The sequence below is a fragment of the Hesperophylax consimilis genome, chromosome 13 (genome assembly GCF_061612785.1).
Source record: "Hesperophylax consimilis isolate HC1 chromosome 13, BYU_Hcon_1.0, whole genome shotgun sequence".
Taxonomy (NCBI): Eukaryota; Metazoa; Arthropoda; class Insecta; order Trichoptera; family Limnephilidae; genus Hesperophylax; species Hesperophylax consimilis.
The window spans coordinates 19,795,154-19,813,787 of NC_142848.1; the positions used below are offsets into that span (position 1 = coordinate 19,795,154).

An 18,634-nucleotide genomic window follows, 5' to 3' on the forward strand; every position below is an offset into this window, starting at 1 on the left:
ATGTTACGGTACAGAGAGGCCATTGTCCTTTTCAGGTGAAACTTCACAACAGGGACATTAAATAATGCTCCAACTTTTTATAATAACGTTGACAATGGCGGTGTACCTAGTGAGACGTTCAATGCTGCCTTTGCACAATGGACTAATAATGTTCAACACCAAAAACGAATCATCATTATTATTAATTTAGCAATTATCATTATTTTAGTATCATTTAAAGAAAAAAAAACATGAATGCAAGCGTTTTTGTCAGTGATGTTGGAATGGCACATAATAAAAAAACAGTTTAATTTACCTTTGCGTAGGTAATTATTACGTATTAAAATAGAGAAAAAAAACTACAAAAAGAGTTTTACAGTAGAAGATTTAAAAAAAACCGCTATGTCGATACAAAAAATTGAGATTTCCAAACGAAACTAATGAAATAAAAACTCATCTCGAGTACCTACCTAATTAAAAAGAAGAAAAAACAGACACTTCAAAATTCAATTTCAAATTTCAAAACGGTATACCAAAAGGTTTGGGACTGGGGCATTGACAATATAATAATGTGATTAAATTTAAACGATTTCGATCGTCAGATACCTAGACATAGGGGCAATTGCTTAGTTGATGTCTGTTAGAAGTTTGAATGGTGTGATAGTGTCGACAAAAACATTAAATAACAACCGAAACCGGTTGGTTTATTAAATTAAAAATAAAGTGGTATTAAAAACAAATTTATTTTCTTCTAATTATGTGTATCCACATAGTGTTTGCTGCTACAAGTGATTATTTTTTTCTTCATTAAATAACAATGCCTGATGGAATGACTTTCGGTGGGTCATTTTGTTTTGCATGTGTGTCCAAGGGGTAGTAAGTTACCACACGTGTCTCTCGAGAGATAAATAATTGAGGCGATCAAACATTATTTTGCTGGTCGGAGGGTAGTGGAAATCAACTACTATAGGCGAAGTTAGCTCTCAATTCCAGCAATGGACAAAATGTGTAAGGTTGGTGAGAACTCAATTAAAGCACTCGTTCTTTAAAGTAGCGCTGGCCTTCTTAATTTGCACCTGCTAAAATAAAAATGAAGGTAAAATGTTATTTAAATCCAATTTGTCGGCTTGAATGTTGAGTTCCGCCCAGAAGATAAATAAACGTTGGAGGAATTACCATTCATTTACTGTCTTTATTGTGTAAATGCAGGTAGGATGACTACTTTTCCTGTACATTGTGAATGATCGCGTCTTATCTTCACGGCTACTTCTGAGGAATTTGATATGACAAGGCAGTAATTTAACCGTCATGACAACCTTGCAAGACATTATTCAAGGAAATGCAAAGTGAAGCGCCGAGGAATTACGGTGAAGGGAAAAACCATCAAAGCGAGATGGATTCGAACTTTGCCAGGCGAGTGTTCTCGATTGGGTAATAATTGTACTGGCATAGTTTGTCACTCCGAGAAAAAAGGAATATTCACAGACATATTTATATATATATATATATAGGAATCGACAGGTAGGAAACCATGCCAACCACTGTGATGCATGAAAAGAAAATAGTTTAGTTTTCTCGTAAACTGAAATGCTGAAGAAAATAATCACTTTTTAATCTATTGTTTTCAAAATGCACTACAGCGGCAAGGCAAATAGAGCTATGTCAAGTACCTCGCAACCAATGTATAGTGTCTAACAGCCAAGCAGGTCTATTTGTAAATCTCATGTCAATCCCTTAATCAAGCTGTGAAAAATCAGATATATTATATAAATAACAAAGGATCCAAGAGAAGTTGATTGACACATTTCAAATAAAAAACGATAACACCGTAAAAGAAAAGCAGTATATTTTATTCGAGGGTTTAGTATAAAATCGGCAGATTTACAGCTTTACAATTCATTATTACACAGTATCGCGGCCCCACAATCCTACAGCAAGTGATATTTGCATAATTCAGCAATAAATCATCGCCTTATGAGCGTTTTACACGATAATTTTCTCGTACAGATTTCATACAGGTCGCCTTTAAGGAGTTGGTATGGAATTTTTTTTTTTATATTTTTGATAACGATTTTCGTCCAGTTTGGCGCTCAATATTTGACACGTCAATGTTTAACATTGTATATAGTTCCAGAGAGAGGTCGTACGTATCTTTTTTGTTTTCATAAAAGACTTGTCAGTTGTCACTTACGTGGAAATGTTGCTCGTTTTTATACGAATATGTATATTTAAAATATTGTTTAAAACATTACACACTGTGTTTATTACTGAACTGTGAATGCGTGTTTCTGATCGGTATCCACATTTTACGAGAACTCGCACATTTTTAAAAATTATTTTCGACAGATACTTCCTTATGATCTATGTTTGTTTACGTTACCATTTTATGATGATTAGGTACCCTATCAAAATATAATTTCTTCGGTAATGGCAACTATAGGTATCTGCAAATCTGTATGAAAATAATTGTCGTGTAAAGACAGGATTTTCTGGGTCCCGGGATGATTTCCTTATGGGGATAGGTATGGAAATAAGTATCGTGTAAATCTAGCTTGTCCTTGCGTAAAAAGTTTTGGCTCTGCTTAGTTCGGCGTCAACTTTGCAAGAAATTATTAAGATAATTATAACTATTATATTATGATGAATTATTGATAGATATTAGCACCAATATATAAGTAAACGAAAGTCACAAACATCAAGAGGAAAATGGGAAAATCCAATTTTTTTCGGAATGTTTATAATTTTATTTATTATTCATCATCCATCATAAAATGAATGTGCTTTGGCTTTAATGTATTCTGTTAATATAATTCATCGAGATTGAGGTTAGATATTTGATCATTGAAACCATTTATCAGGTCTACCAATATGCTAATTAATCACTACGGATTTAGGTTTCTTATTCAAAGTTCATAGTATTATTATGTTATTTTTTACTAATAGTAAATATGCATGTTCATTGAAATTTATGATCACCTACGTAACGAGTGAGTTTTTCTAAATATGACGTCACAATCAAATAAAACAAGGTAAACTAGTCACAAAAAATGACACACATTAGTGAAGTAGAATCCTTCACTTTTTATAATAATTAATTGACTGTTGTAAAGCAATTATGGTGCCGTGCAAACACAAACAAGCCTTATAAAAACTTGTTCAAAATGTCTACCTCTTTTTCTGTTAGGTCTGCCGGTTCTTGGTGCCTAGTTCTTCCTCATCTGAAGTCGGTTATTTTGCCAGGCGCATCTCATTTGTAGGCAACCTCTGTTTCTCTTCTGCAACCAAGGACGTCATTGGATAATACATGAATTCCAACTGCTATCCTCTAATCGTGCTACGTGCCCAGTATAGTTAATTTTGAGTGTAAATATTGTGAAAGAAAAAGTACCTATTCCAACAAATAATGAAGAAATAGGACAATTTTACAAGTGTTATCGAATATATTTTTGTCTTAAATACAGGGTTTTCCAATAAGAGGTGTTATTTTGATATTCAATCGTAAAAGATCAATGGTTTCGTTACTTGTGTGGCACGTAGCGCCGTCTTGTTGAAAGTAAACGTTGTCCAGATCAATACCATCCAATTCCGGCCATAAAAAAAATCATTAATCATCTCTCGATAGCGCAATCCATTCACTGTAACTGTTGCTCCAGCCTCATTTCCGAAAAAGTAAGGTCCTATGACTCCGCCGGACCATAAACCGCACAAAACAGTCACACGTTGAGGATAGAGAGGCTTTTCAACAATAACAACAACAGTTTTCCGAGCCCCAGATGCGACAATTTTGCTTGTTGACGAAGCCACCGAGGTGGAAATGGGCCTCATAACTCAAGATGATTTGCATTTGATTCACTCAAGTGAATTTTAATAATTTCAATGCGTTGTTGAAGCGTGTATCGTTCCATTTTCATTAATGAATGACAGCTTCAAAAGTAACATCTACCGAAATAGCATTTAATCCATATTTTCAATCACATCAAAGCATTTTATCTATATTTTCAATCACATCATCAAACACATTAATTTCGGTTGTCTGTTATGATGTGTGTGATGTAAAATATTCCTGCGTAATGTAATGCGTTAAATTATTCACGTTCCGTGAGATTTTAATTTACAAAATTGGAACTGATTGTAAGCGAACAAAATAATTATTCTAATAATAATTCTAAGTTTGAAATACGTATTGACGGTGTTCATTCGAGAGGTAACTAATAATTAATTTTGTTGAGAGGCACTGATCCCGAGCCGAATATTTTATAAATACTTTCAGCTTCACAAATCCTATAATATACTTCACTCAATCAACATCATAAGTAAACGTTTCACATTGTGAGCCATTTACGTATAAAACGATTACGACATGGCAGCAACCTTCAATTGTTTAATTTCTAGAGCGATTCGCTAACAATACGTTGACAAAATGTTAAATTATAATATTATTCATGTTGTCTTTATTGTATGACATTGCTTGCCCACTCGTTTAGACTTCACTGGAGCCGAAAAGACATCAAGTAATTTAATATTATACCAGAATCTTCGGGCGATTCAACGAGTTGGTAATCAACTATTCAATCGAAACATAATGTTATACAAGGTGTCCGGGTACATCTTTTTTACTTCTACTATCTGTAGTTTTAATTACCTCCCGAAATTGGGGCAGTTTTGTTAATAATTTCGGGTGATCCATTTTAGTACATTGTTTTTAAAGAATATAATATTTTGATTAACGAAATTACAATTAGTTGCTGTCTCTGTTCCCGTTCCCTACGTCCCTTGGGTCAAGTAAGAATAATTTGTGTTGAATGTGATGATTGTAATGCCTTCTCTACACACTCGGCGAGACAATCCGCATGTAGTACACGCGCTCGCCTCGCCTGCGCTAAATCACGCCAGTTTCGGAAGTTTCAAATGACGTGAGCCGAACCGTTACAGATAGCAGATAGACAGATTAAGGTAGGAACATAACCAATAATTAATATTTAAAAATTCCACGATACGAGAATGAAGAGGTGGCACTCGGCTCCCTCGCCTCCTCAGGCGAGACATATCACAATGGGTGTGGAGTAAGCACAAAACGCTAATAAACTCCAGATAATATTATTTCATATTACAAAATTAATTATTGCATACCAATGCACCCAACGCAAAGTAAACTATGTACAAATCTCTTACTTTCCGGAGTTAAAGGTAAACGTAATAATCTACGCGTTCATACATGGCGTTAATTTAATTGATCTATTAAAAAACACTTTTTCAAAGCAAAATTTGCAAAAAGTGTATGTTAATAAAATAATTAAATTAACGCTATCTATGAACGCGTAGATTAATATGTACGTTACGTTTAACCTTAATTGCAAAAACTGTTCTTTAGTAGTAATAATCATAGAACTTGTTAAGATCGTGATCTGTAAATAAGAGTAAAACAATCTTTATTACGTATTTTAATTTATTCGCAGCTCTCAGAAAATTGGCAACAAAACAATAAAAGGTGATTTCCAAAGCCAAAAGAAGTGGTTATTAGACGAAGAGATAAAAGATCAAAACATTTTTTTTATTGTAGTGTAAATATGAGTACATTTTATATAATATTACAATATTTGAGGGCATTCTTGATCATGACTCATAGACCTCATTAGAAAGAGGAGATGTTGTGTCTGATAAGGGAGCCACGATTCTTATATTCTTGATCATGACTCGTGGACCTCATTAGAAAGAGGATATCTTGTGTCTGATAAGGGAGCCACGATTCTTACATTCTTGATCATGACTCGTGGACCTCATTAGAAAACAGGAGATTTTGTGCCGATATGGGAGCCACGATTCTTACATTCTTGATCATGACTCATGGACCTCATTAGAAAGAGGAGATCTTGTGCCTGATAAGGGAGCCACGATTCTTAGTTTTTGATTTAAGTATTAGTTATGGTTATATTTTTAATATTTAGTAATTTTAAAGATATAAATGTTGATTTAAATAATTAGTGAAGCAGTGGGCGTTACGTAGAAATTTCACGAATGGCCAAAAGTTAAGACGCTAACAACGCAATTTGAAGTATATTGGGGATAAATAACATTTATTTTTATTGTTAAAATACATGGATAAATAGATCGTGCTTATTATTCAGAATTTGATCATTGTGGTTAAGTTGTTAAGTCAGAGTATATCTTGTGGCCATGATAATAAAGCTGGGGATAAAAATTTAACGCTCCTACCCGAACATTGGAGGCTTTAGTGCCAATAAAGAAATAAACAGTCAGTTACCACGGACCTAAGAGGACTTACGGCGCACACTATACATATATACGGCTCTTGATCATCGAACTAAATAAATTAAATACTTTCAACAATAAGGGACAAAGAGCATTCACTTGTCCGTTATTGTTATTAACTTTACATGAAACATTTTGCTAATATTTTTGACGGTAAGTGCAGCATTGATTATTGTTTCCTCATAGGAAAGAAAAATAAAAGTGAGTATAAATTTTAGCTTTTGAAATAAGTAACTTTTCCTTAAAATATATATAATTATAACAACCACAAAACCTCCATATATAATATGCCATCATTCCCACCAATACATCGGTTTGTAAGAATTAAGTATTGGTTTGTAAAAATATTTTTATACATTTGTATAATAATTATTCTTAAATATTCATGGCGTATGTTCACAGACCATCATAAAAATAAAAAGTAGGAGAAACGTTCAGACAAATAAAATTATCCCCGTGTAGTGAAGATGTTTGGCGAAGAGAAAGTAAATCAATGGTCACAAACAAAAAGGGGCTAAACATAAAATGTATATATTTTACTTGAAGTGCAATAAATGATGTACCTTTTTATTGTTTATGTGCCCCGGTGTTACGAGCATTCAGTCTTCATACTCTTTCGTCCGTTCTTCAAGTTACAGAAAATTCTTTTGACCCCCGAGCGAAGTCATAAAGCTTCGAACTAAACATAGCTTTTATGTCTGTCTCGTCTGCTCTCCTTCCCACCCGCGGTGCTGCGCCCTGAGGACCATCCCCGTCCCTCTCCCGCCCGGCTCAGGCAGTAAAGAGTCGAGGCACGTTTTATTGATATTAAGCAGAAAATATGGTGTTTCCTTGTGTTTCTCCGAATCCAGGAATCTTTCCGTTTGAGATATTGAGAGGAAAATTAACGATTTTCTCAACTTAAATGAACCGTATACACATTACATGTACATATATATAATACATAGAATACTCTAAGGAGATAATATTACTATTATAACTAGAAACAAGCTGAGAAAATCGCATTTCAAATGATTTTTTTTAACACAGTTTGGTAATTAAAAGTTTTTTTTTAAACGTTGGAATGAGTCTTTTGGGCGTGCTTAGCATAAGATTTTAAATCGATATTTTCAACGTAGTACTTACGAAGAGGACTCCCTCGTGGGCCGAAAAGGAATCGACGTAAACTAAGGGGAGTCAGACTCCGCGCAGAAAAGTAAGGTTAGCTAAAGTAAGGTATCCCGATTGCAGCGCAGCTCCATTGTGGGTAATAATTAATAATATATTTCTGCATAATTAATAATGAGCGTACGTACGTATGTGACCCTTTAATTTGAAACCGTTATCAAAATGTTTTTATTGGTCAAGTAGGGAAAATTTATTGATTTCTGAATGTTTAATGTTTACCAAGAAATTTCATCCGAGTTTGCAGAAGCTGCGATTAAATTGATATCAGATTATCAATACTATGTAATAGTGCTTCAACAATTGCTTTCAAATCCAATCAAAGCATTTCAAAATATTATCTTATTAGTTTAATTATTAACAGTACCATTTACTGCATCTTTAATTTAATCTGTAAGGAAATAGCCTTATCTAAACAGAACTTGTCGTTAATTGTTACAATTTTTTTTAAATTAACCGTAATCGTGATCATTTTTTTTAATTGCCAGATCGTGAGGAATTCTGGACAGTAAAATAATGCCCGCTTATATAAAATGAGCAGTCGCGATAATTATCGACATTACATTAAAAGCAGGATAATTTGCAGTCTAAAAAATAACAGCAAACTTATATTGTATTCAATTTAACGCTTTTGGTTCAATGATCAGATAATTAATAGAAAGGCGAATAATTTTATTGAAGCAAGAAGTAGAAAAACTGGATTCCTCAACCGGTATTTTGATAATGAGATAAATAGCAGAATTATGTAAAATACGATTACTCTAGTCAGATTAAATTAAGAAAACAATAACACTCAAAAACGAGTTGGTGCTTCCATTACGAACTCATATTTTAAAGTTAATCTTCCCTCGTACAAACAATTATAATCAAATAAAGTTTAGATACAGTCAAGTTCTGATAATAAAATAATTTAATAATGTTCATTATTCCAGCATAACGAAGACAGAATAATAATTTTACGACGAGGGGGAAATTTTTACAGCGAAATTAAAGTTACATTTATGTGGCCATTTTATTACGCGAAGAGCTCAAAATTATTGTACGCCGACATTGGTATAGGTATAAATAACATACCATACATCAATATAAGCCGAACGCTCATTTACACTAAATAGTAAAATGATATTCGAAGAGAGCGGGTTATTTGCACACAAAGCTGCGGCGGGCGATAATTTAACCTATAAATAGAAGTATTAATGATAGCCCAGTTGTAAGCTCAAGGAGAAAGAAAGGCAGGACGATAAACATTATTAATATCCACATAATTATATTTACCACTATTCGAAGGCAGCACAGCGGTCAAACAAACGCACGGCACATCTGCTTGCGTTTTGTTGCAGCACTACCATATAAAAACATCGACAGGGAATTGAAAAATGTATGCGCGATGTTCCCCTAATTTGGTGAGTGGTATCGCATTCGGGTTCAGCTGCGGCCCTCGTTTACCCGTTGCGCTCTGAGAATTATATTCGCGACTCGTAAAAAATACAATAACGAATTGAACACCACTGTCGCCAGAAAACATAAGTGTCGCTTCGTAGAGTAAATACTGGGGGCTTAGCAAAGATTACCAAAGCCATAAAACTGTGAAATTTTGATTCAGTTACGTGTATACGAGAACGTTTCACCGCATTGATCAAATTTAATGTACGGACTCGCTGGTCAATAAATTTATACATCAAATTGGTTTGGAATTGATATTCCGGTGAAAACCGCTTTGTATTTTTATTAGATTTTCTAGTCAAGCAAAATGCGATTTAAAAAATGAAAATTTTATGGCCCGATGGCGCTTTGACGTATCGGACTTACGAAAGGAAATATTTTACGGACACGCTCAGAACGATACTCGTAAGAAGTAAGGGAATAATAAAATAGGTAGATACCTACCCTATGAACATTATTATTTATTATAAACAGAACTGGGCAGGCTGGCAACATTGCTGATAACCTGATGTAGGTATAATGTGCGTTAATTAATCTATAAATCGCTGGGATCTAGTTAACGTTGATTTAACAAGTTTAACGCTAGGCGCGTTGCTCAGCTCAATATATAAGCCATTAACGCGGCCGTAGACATCAATAATTATAAATACTCCATAGGATGACAAGCCAAGTAAATAATGCGACAGGCACCGCTAACAGAATATAACGATATCCCGAGAGGGTATCAATTTATCAGGAGTTAATGGCCTAGGATCAGGTACTCCGGTATCACTTATTAGAACAGAAGGCAGAAGATGTAGCTATGAACAGGTGTGCATAGGTCTAGTAGAATTATAATCGTACGCTCGAGGAGTCTTTTCAATGTGTGAGTGCGCTCGGTGCCGAGAGGCTTTAAAGTTAATTATTCATACACGTAGCGTGTTAATTCTGCCTTTGTGTGTTCATAAAAAAGGTTGTGTAATGTTCGGGTGAACTTGTATATTAAAATACCTCCTCAATAAACATGCGATCCCATTATGTTTGTTTCATTTCCATTTAGACGGCTGTTCGAGAGTGATAAAAAACATTATTTAGTAATTAGTATTTTGAGTTAAAACAGCATTTCAACGGTGTATTAAGTATTATTCATCTTATAAACAAAAAACCAAAATAAATATATTACTTTGATTTTTGTTTGAAGGTTGAAAACACAGATTAGAACTTATAACCATTAAAAAGGGTTGCATAGGTACTTTGTTGTCGCGTTTTGATAATAGCCCGATATAGGTGTTGAATCACTTCAGATAACGATAAAACAGAATTCTGATAAATTGCGATACAAAATATATAATGGGTAACAACAATTTACATAGAAAAAGTGTGTAAAAAGATATTACATTACTTTGTGAATAAATGTTGACTTATTTCGTGGGCCATAAGAGATGAAAGAACCAAAAAAATCCATCACATTTTCTTTATTACGGTCGTATTCAAATCGACGCATGAATGAGTGAGCAAGAAATAATATTCCTCTTTACTTCATATTAGTTGGACGTCATAAAGTGATATCTGGGCATCGATTCTCGACGAAGTCATTCCACTCGAACAACGCGTGGGTCGAAGCACTCGTTGTTCGAGTGGAATGACTTTTGACCTTTGACGTATGCAAGTATGTACCTTCGAAGAGAGTCAAGAATAAAAATGTCGACCAATCTATGTACTTTCGAATAACTTTTCAAATCGACCAATCAATGTACATACTTCATTAATAAATCATGTTGTTATCAAGGCGATTGCGAGCTGAATTCTTGAATTTAATTCGGTTCATTTGAACAAAGATTTTGTTATTGTTATTTAAATTTTTATACCGTTAAACTACAATTAAGCAGTTTGTCAACATGGTGTACACATACAATTACAATGTAAATATGTATACATAATATTATAACTTATTATTGTTGCTACTTATAAGATATTCAGATTATTATTATTGGCACAAATAGTCTAAAATAACACTAAGGACGGGTTGTTTCGGAGAATTTGAACAATTCAACGTTCATTTTCGGGTTCTGTGTATATTCAAGTTCTGTTATTATAGCATTGGTCAGTTGTTTGACAAAACTTAAATAATAACAGAACTTAAAAAAATATTTCATAGAACTTGAAAATTAACTTTGAATTTTGAATAATTGTTCAAATTCCCTGAAATAACCCGTCCTAAATCTACATGCTAATAAATAACAACTATTGATTGATAGTGATGATTAGTATTTCTACTTAGGAGCCATGTTTTCAGCATATATCTGAATCTATTTGGGAATTTACAATTTTACACGTTGAACATTTTGGGTACGTTATATTCTAGGGTTCGCTGTCCGTATTTAATGATATATTTTGGAACAAGCTCTCATCTCTCTCTCTCTTTGAATCTCTTTTACAAGGAGGAACAAAAATAATAATTATGCGATAGTTATGAAATATCTGTAAGTTGAACTTTGGTTAATCGTTAACCTCCGAAATGTCGAATAAACACAAATAACCGATGGAAGGCACCCAATTGACGTGGCTATACCAAACCAAATAATACTCGTATTTACAGATAAGAAAGTGTCCACGCGTCCATGCAGCGATTGCTACGTTTACACGATGTATTACTGAAGTACAACGTACAAAAATATTTGGTTATGCGGTCTTTACTATGTCATGTGTTTTTTTTTATACATTAGACAATTATGCTAACCCAATAAGATTGACATAAAATATCAATCATGAAAACCTTTTCGAGCGTACAAAATCAACAATAAAAATATGAGCGCCCGGATTTTTATAACTTCAAACCCCCCTTTTGCACAATGAATGAAGGAGTTTCCAAGAAAGGAGCTAAACCTTACCTACCTAGCTACAAGATGTGGATAGAGCAAGGGTAGACGAGTATGTTTCGGTGTTGCCAGACCTCGGAGAAAATAATAATAATATAGACGGATCGCGGTCTTCTGAAACCACATCCAAAAGAAAATAACAGATGTGACACAGAAAAAAATATATATCCTTCGTCATTTTCTGTGGTCGTTTTGTTGTAAATGGCAGCCGGATACAACTTGTTTAAATAATAAATTCTTCAATAATTTTTGTTCTTTAACATGTTATCGTTATATTATTATAATTGAAAAACATGATTGCAACAGGATGTATGGTGTAGATGAATGAAGATAATTTCTGCCCCTTTCTTTTGATTATGATTCTTGTACTTTGTTAGTACACCAATTTGCTGTCCAAGACGCCAAATTGACGCAAACAACAATAGGTAGTTAGGTTAGGTTAGGTTAGGTTGACTAGGGTATCTCAACAACTCAACTGACTTATTGGGTACTCAATGACAGTCACGGTTGTTGAAATGGTTGCTTCATACGATTGTACATCGATTTGATAAATTTAGAAAATTATTATTGTCTTGTTGAGACGGTGTTGTCATGGGTCATAAAAGTTTATAGATATTGTAAACCTGTGAGCATGTAGTTTTATAGCTTGGTGAAATCGCAAGCAATGGTAATCTCATCATGATGGTGACTGACGAAAGACGTGTGAACTCGTACGACAACCGTGTCTACTCTGGCAATTAGTGTCACATTTATTGTACTAATAATTATCATCATTTTAAAAGATTGACAAGTAGATACGACAACATTGGAGAGGATAATAAATATTTATGGTAACGAATGCAGGTAAGTGCAATAAGAATCTCAGTAATTAAAACCAAAATGTAATTTTTACGCCAATATTTCGCTTTACAACGGATGGGTTTTGTAGCTCTATGGTAAAATGGAATAAAATGTTGTCATCTCTTGGGGGCGCCTGAAAAAAGAATATAATATTTTACCGAAGTAGTTGTATATACATGGCTCTGCCGCCGAGAACACAGTTGTACCATCTCTTTCTATTACATGCGTCGTTTGTGTGGAAGAGGGAGAGGTTACAACGGAGCAATCAGCGGGACACCTTTATCGAAATTAAAAAAAAATGGACTGTCAATGTACGTGCCAAAATATGTAATATCTAGAAATAGAAATAATAATATTTGGATGATTTGTATAGCGCCGTTTTGTGCAAACCACCTCAAGTACGCTGTACAAATATACATATAATACATTTCTGCAATGATCTATGTTATTAACTAATCAAACTATTAACAATTTATGGCTAACAGATTGCATCCACCAGTTCGTCAATCACTAATACAAAGCTATATGTAAAATGCATTTGAATGATGAACGTGATACTAGAATGTACTATGTTAAATAAAAGTTATGTAGTATCCTTTGTTACTTGGTAAATATTTAATTAACCGCCGCACTTTTAATAGGCACAGATTATGGAAATTACACTTCATTTCAACTTAATCAGTAGAACAGAAACAACTATTTTATGTAGGGGACAAGAGAAAAATAGGTTGTTAGGTTCTTATTTACCATTGTCTTTCAATGATTTAGAATTGACAAAACTTTGTTTTTATCTTCCTTTTCCAATCTGTAATGTTTGTAATATGCCCACCTTTTATAAGTAGAAGTATCGGGGAATCAGCCGGGTGAAGAGTAACCGATTCCAGAGCACGTGCACTGAAATCCTTTGGGTGTAGTAGTGAGCTCTCCTTACACTAACACTGTCATGGCACCGTAGGGCGCCAACCAATCACAAACACACTTATACTTCCAACACTTTGGAAATAACGAACACACAAGCAGAGAAGATCTTAATAAAAAACACACAATACACTATCAAATTAAACACTTCACCACAACAACTAGATTGAATTAGTTTTACACCTAGTTATCATTAACAACCGCTTTGTGTACTTTATCTCACTTCGAACTAATTAAATAATAGAGAATACACAAAGTATATTTTGATATAAACTGTAAACACCACTGAGATGAATAAATAGTAGTAGTACGTCTTCAGTATTCGACGTGTATTGGGATAACGTACATACACAAAGATATTTCTACGCACACGTATGAATCGTGATATTTGTACCGCACATGGCGTCACATCCGTGTATGATGTTATGCGCTCCTGATCCGGCGTGAGCTCGCGGACACACCAGCGTGCTGGGCGAGCGAGCAAGCGACACTGAGCCAGAACAAACAACGTATAGCCGCCGGTGTCGGTGTGTATAGCCGCTCGTCGCTATACCCGCCACGCGGAGCCGCCATCGCGATAGACGCGGCAACGGCGCCCGCGTGCACTAAACAGCGGAAGCGACCATAATACATCAAACCAAACTCGACCGCAACTCTTCAATTTATCCACCATTTCACTTCTAAATTGGCGTGTCATCCATATTTCATTTAATTCAGCTTGAAAACTAAACCAGAGGCGGCGTTATTTATTACAATCTATCCATTTGAATGTAAGTAGGTACCTACAAATCTTTCATGCTAGCGACAAAAAAAAATTTAAAGAGTTTTTAAAATGGTGTCAATAACACTATTCAGAGAAAAGGTTTAGATTTGCAAATTAGATATTAACTTTACCAATGTTACTGTTATTAACGATTTAATTCACTAATAATTTACGATAAATCGTGAAAGTAGTGTAAATTCGTAGAGATACAAAATACATCAATGTGTAAATGTTAGCTTGACGTTTTATCATGGAATTATTTTTCAATTTATGCTTTTTAAATTTAATACTAAGACATGAGCGGATAAATTATTACTAATCATTTACGTCTATTCTGAATAAGTACTTTTTTATTTGAGGAAATAATATTATTAGTCTTCAAATATTTATTTTAAATGCAAATAAGAAGCGATGAATATTGTTGACCTGACGTATACGAATGATATAATTATTTACATAGCAAATAGTCATTTTGAAAAAGCGTCTTCCATACACACTAACTAATTATTTACATCTTGTGTTTAAATTGGTCATAATGAACCCTCACATAATACATATAAACGGGCAAGTGTCGAATAATCTTTATTATTATTAAAACCGAACTTCAAAGATATTATTTTTTTAAACTTTTAGAGGTGACAAAATCTTGAAATTGTTCGAGTAGGGGAAGCATCCAGAGAGTAAAGTAAGAGCGCCCTTGAGGTGATTTTTTCACGAAAACGGCGCTATACAAATAATCCAAACATTATTATTATTATTATTAGTAAGATGTAAGTAAGTCAATAGCGGAAACTTTACTGGTTGACGCAACCAAGTACACAATCAATATACCAACATGTGTATACATGTATGATTACCAAAAAATAATAATAGACAAATCTCATTGAAGTCATTGAGTTACATGTACCTCAATGATTGAAGCAAAATTTATTCAAATTACGATATATTTTCAATTTCTACCGATTTGTAACAAGTTTCTCGTTAACTCTTTAAGTTTTTTAAGTTCCAAAACAAAAAAAATATTTTTTAAGATAATATCTATTCATTTGTTATGCCGAAACGTCAATTAGGCAAATGAAATTTCAATAGATAGAAAAAAATCGAAAAGTAACCTCCGAAAATTATTTAAAATACGTATTGTTTTGTTATTTAATATGTTATAGGCATGAAAAAATTCACAGAGTATCTTTAAATGCAACTAAAGCATTTGTTGGGAGATTTTTGCTCTATTTCAAACGAGTTGTGTTTTATTAAATATTTTCACCATTTTCGCTTAATTATTTTCGTTTTTTAAATATTATCGCGCTCCTTGTAACATTCGCATTCACATATCTCCCTTTCAAACCATCTTGAACGCTTACTATACCGAACGCGTTGGGTACTTACGTTACTCGGGTCTTACTGTAGATAATGTAAACAATTAATAATTTATTGAAAACAAATGAGTAATAATTAGCACACAAATATCGCTGAAAGTTTTTCTGATAGTTCGTTGGAATCTCTCCCTCTTTCTCATAAACGACGCAACGCGAGTATCAGACAGAGAGTTCACAGCGGAGCTCTCAATCGTACAATCATGTCTTATTTTTTATTTTCAGTTCCTTTATATAATGAGATATAAAAATATTGAAAACAAATTTGTTAAAAATAGTAACCAAAAATGTCTGTTGGTACACAGGAGATATTCGATGTTAATTTACTCATTAATTCAATTTAACAATTCCCGCATATATTTCAATAACGGTATCAGGAAACGTCCTGTATTAAACCATAAAAGGAAACGAGCCATGCCCGCTTATAGTAATTGACTCAAAATCTGTAGGGTTGAATTCAATATCAAACTCACTCTTCAGATCGGTGTACAGACAGTGTAAAAACCCGACGTTAGAGTGCTTATTGAAAAAAATGAGACTTTCTGTTGTATCCTAATCACAAAATCAAAAATATATTCATTTTGCCCAAAGTAAGAGAACATTCATAATTAATTGAATGGGTCTTTGAATTTGTGATTGGAAATGGTTTAGTAATTCGCCTGTGAGGCCCAACAAATAGTGGGGGAATTTTTACAAGCGTGAGATAAAAAATAATAATGGGCCATTTGAAAGAAGTGGCTCGTCTCGTTTGAATGAAGAGGCCTGTAGAAGACTTTGCTTCAAAATAATCATATCCTCGACATAAAAACTTAAACCCTCGGTAGGCTCAATATAATCATACCCGTGACATAAAAACTTAAACCCTCGGTAGATATTTCTTATTGCTAAAACCCAATTCCTTCTCCCTCTTTAGTAGACCTACTACTCTATCTTTGGCTAAATGTTCAGTTGCTTTAAGTTCTTCATTCCCGCATACCCTAATTTTGATAATGCCTGCTCTCGGCGCTCTCGCCTGACTCGCCGTTCCTCGCTTCGCCTCGTCCCGTGTAGGTTTTATATACCTAGCTATCTGACACGAGACATGAGACGTAGCGGACACGAAGCTTTATGGAAGGATTGATAGTGTGGAGGGTGTACTACAGGTAAGGGTGAATATAGCCACAACACAGCCTTTTATAGACCAAGCAACAACTGGGACAACATGTAACTTTTGAATAAGAAACTAAATAAGCTTTTTCGGGTCTCCTGGGATTTAGGACAATGTAATAAAGTCAAATGTTCGCAATAAGTTGCAGAAACTTAGAATTCAGATTTCAGATTAGAAACACAATGAAAAAAAATACTAATTTCGTCTGCCACTCCGTTCATCTGCCTCTAACTCAGGTTCAATGAACTCTGGAACTCGGATTGTTTGGAGAATTCAGAAAAGCGACAAAGTACCTACTTTTAGTAATATTCTTAAAGGAAAATTATTATAACTGCCATTTCAAAAATTAGAACTGATTTGTAGAAAATTCAGATTATCCGTGATTTTTCACGGGTCTCGCTGGTGATGCATAAAATCGTACTCAGAAAAATACCATTTCATTGAAAAATATTACAAGCTTTTGCTTTGTGGCTTTTATTTCAAGTCGCTTCTTTGCAAAACGGAAATAAGGATATTGACTTTGTTACAAGGTAAAGAAGATGAGGACAGAAATCAAATAACGAAGAAAGCTCACAGAAAAACAGAATAATGTAAAAAGAAAAAAACATATCCCGAAGAACTTAGAGAAGCCACTCGGAAATACGAATTTATAAATCGAATCGAAAAAATCCAGTGTAGGAGATTGTAATCAAAACGTACAAACGAAAAATCAAAGCAAGTAGAAGGTACCTAATACCTAGAGGCTCCTTTGGGTTCTAGAAATGAGTATTTCCCCCTTCCCGGGGTCGAAATATTATCACAGGGAAGAATAAAGAATAAGAGGGGTTGAACGTTGAGCAGGCGGGAAGGGAAGTACAAAAAGGGGCCTGTTTTTTACCCAATTGATCCGAAAGGTAAGCTTGACTAGCAAAAAAGGACGCAGGCGTTACTTTAGCGACGTGAGTGAATGGGATGAAACAACTAAACAACACTACCTAAAACAGTTGACAACGAAACGAGATATTCATTCATTAATCATGCTGTGCATAAACCAATTAATAAATAAAATGCCCATACAGAGTGGATGATTGAGATTGGGGATCTGATAATATTAATTGCATTTTGAACTTTCGAAAGTAGGCAGAAACCGGTTTTGATTATTTTGATTTTTTGGTTTGTTTTGGAATATGGATGTTTATGTTGTTTTTGTATTTAACTGCAAAGTGTCAGAGTGAAAACTTATTTAATGAAATTAAGAATAAAAAATATAATACTGAAGACAGTTAAAAGAATGTTGCTTTCCTGTGATGAAATTACAGTTGAAGTTTTAAAGTTTTGATTTGTTTAGTATTCGATTATCCGATTATAACTTAATTAAATTCAACCGCTTCTCAATCAACTTTCTCCTTTTCCAAAAATCATGAATTGTTCTCCATTCAAACACGGTAGGTGTAGGTAAACCTTACAATAAAAGCCAAAAATGCCATGCGTTTTATAAACAAAAACTATTATGACATACTATCATTACTATCATTCTATCGAATGCCAGACAATGCAAGCGAATGAACTGCAGAGCATTACAGAGTAGGTATTCGAGGAGGCTGCGGAATTCTCTATGAACGAGGCTATGACTCGTATTCCAATGATCAGGGGAGCATAATCTCATCCCATTATTTCCACCGCGCCGCCATTCTCGCCAATCTCACCACAAGCGCTGGGGGCTGCAATAAAATCGTGTAATAGAAAGGAACTTGATTCGAAAACAATTTAGCATTATTGATGGGTCAGAGAATTGTTAGGGGCAACATTCGAGTCGGATATTAATACGAAAGTACCCTCTTGCGGCTTGATGTCATTACTGCGATGTGGTGTGATCAAAGTTTACGAACTTCATCGAAAC

The 18,634-nt window shown here is 34.2% G+C and overlaps 1 protein-coding gene across 2 annotated transcripts in view; it reads right to left on the reverse strand.

The window, feature by feature from the left end:
• sbb (scribbler) overlaps nucleotides 1-18,634 on the reverse strand; it is a 402,653-nt gene that overhangs the window by 247,614 nt on the left and 136,405 nt on the right. Inside the window, exon 1 of one of the 2 annotated variants that reach the window (XM_089638841.1) lies at nucleotides 13,384-13,942. The exons of the other annotated variant lie outside the window; for it this stretch is intronic. The gene's annotated coding sequence lies outside the window, so the exon portion shown is untranslated. Of the gene's footprint in view, nucleotides 1-13,383; nucleotides 13,943-18,634 lie in introns of those variants that run through there. 2 annotated transcript variants of the gene reach the window in all.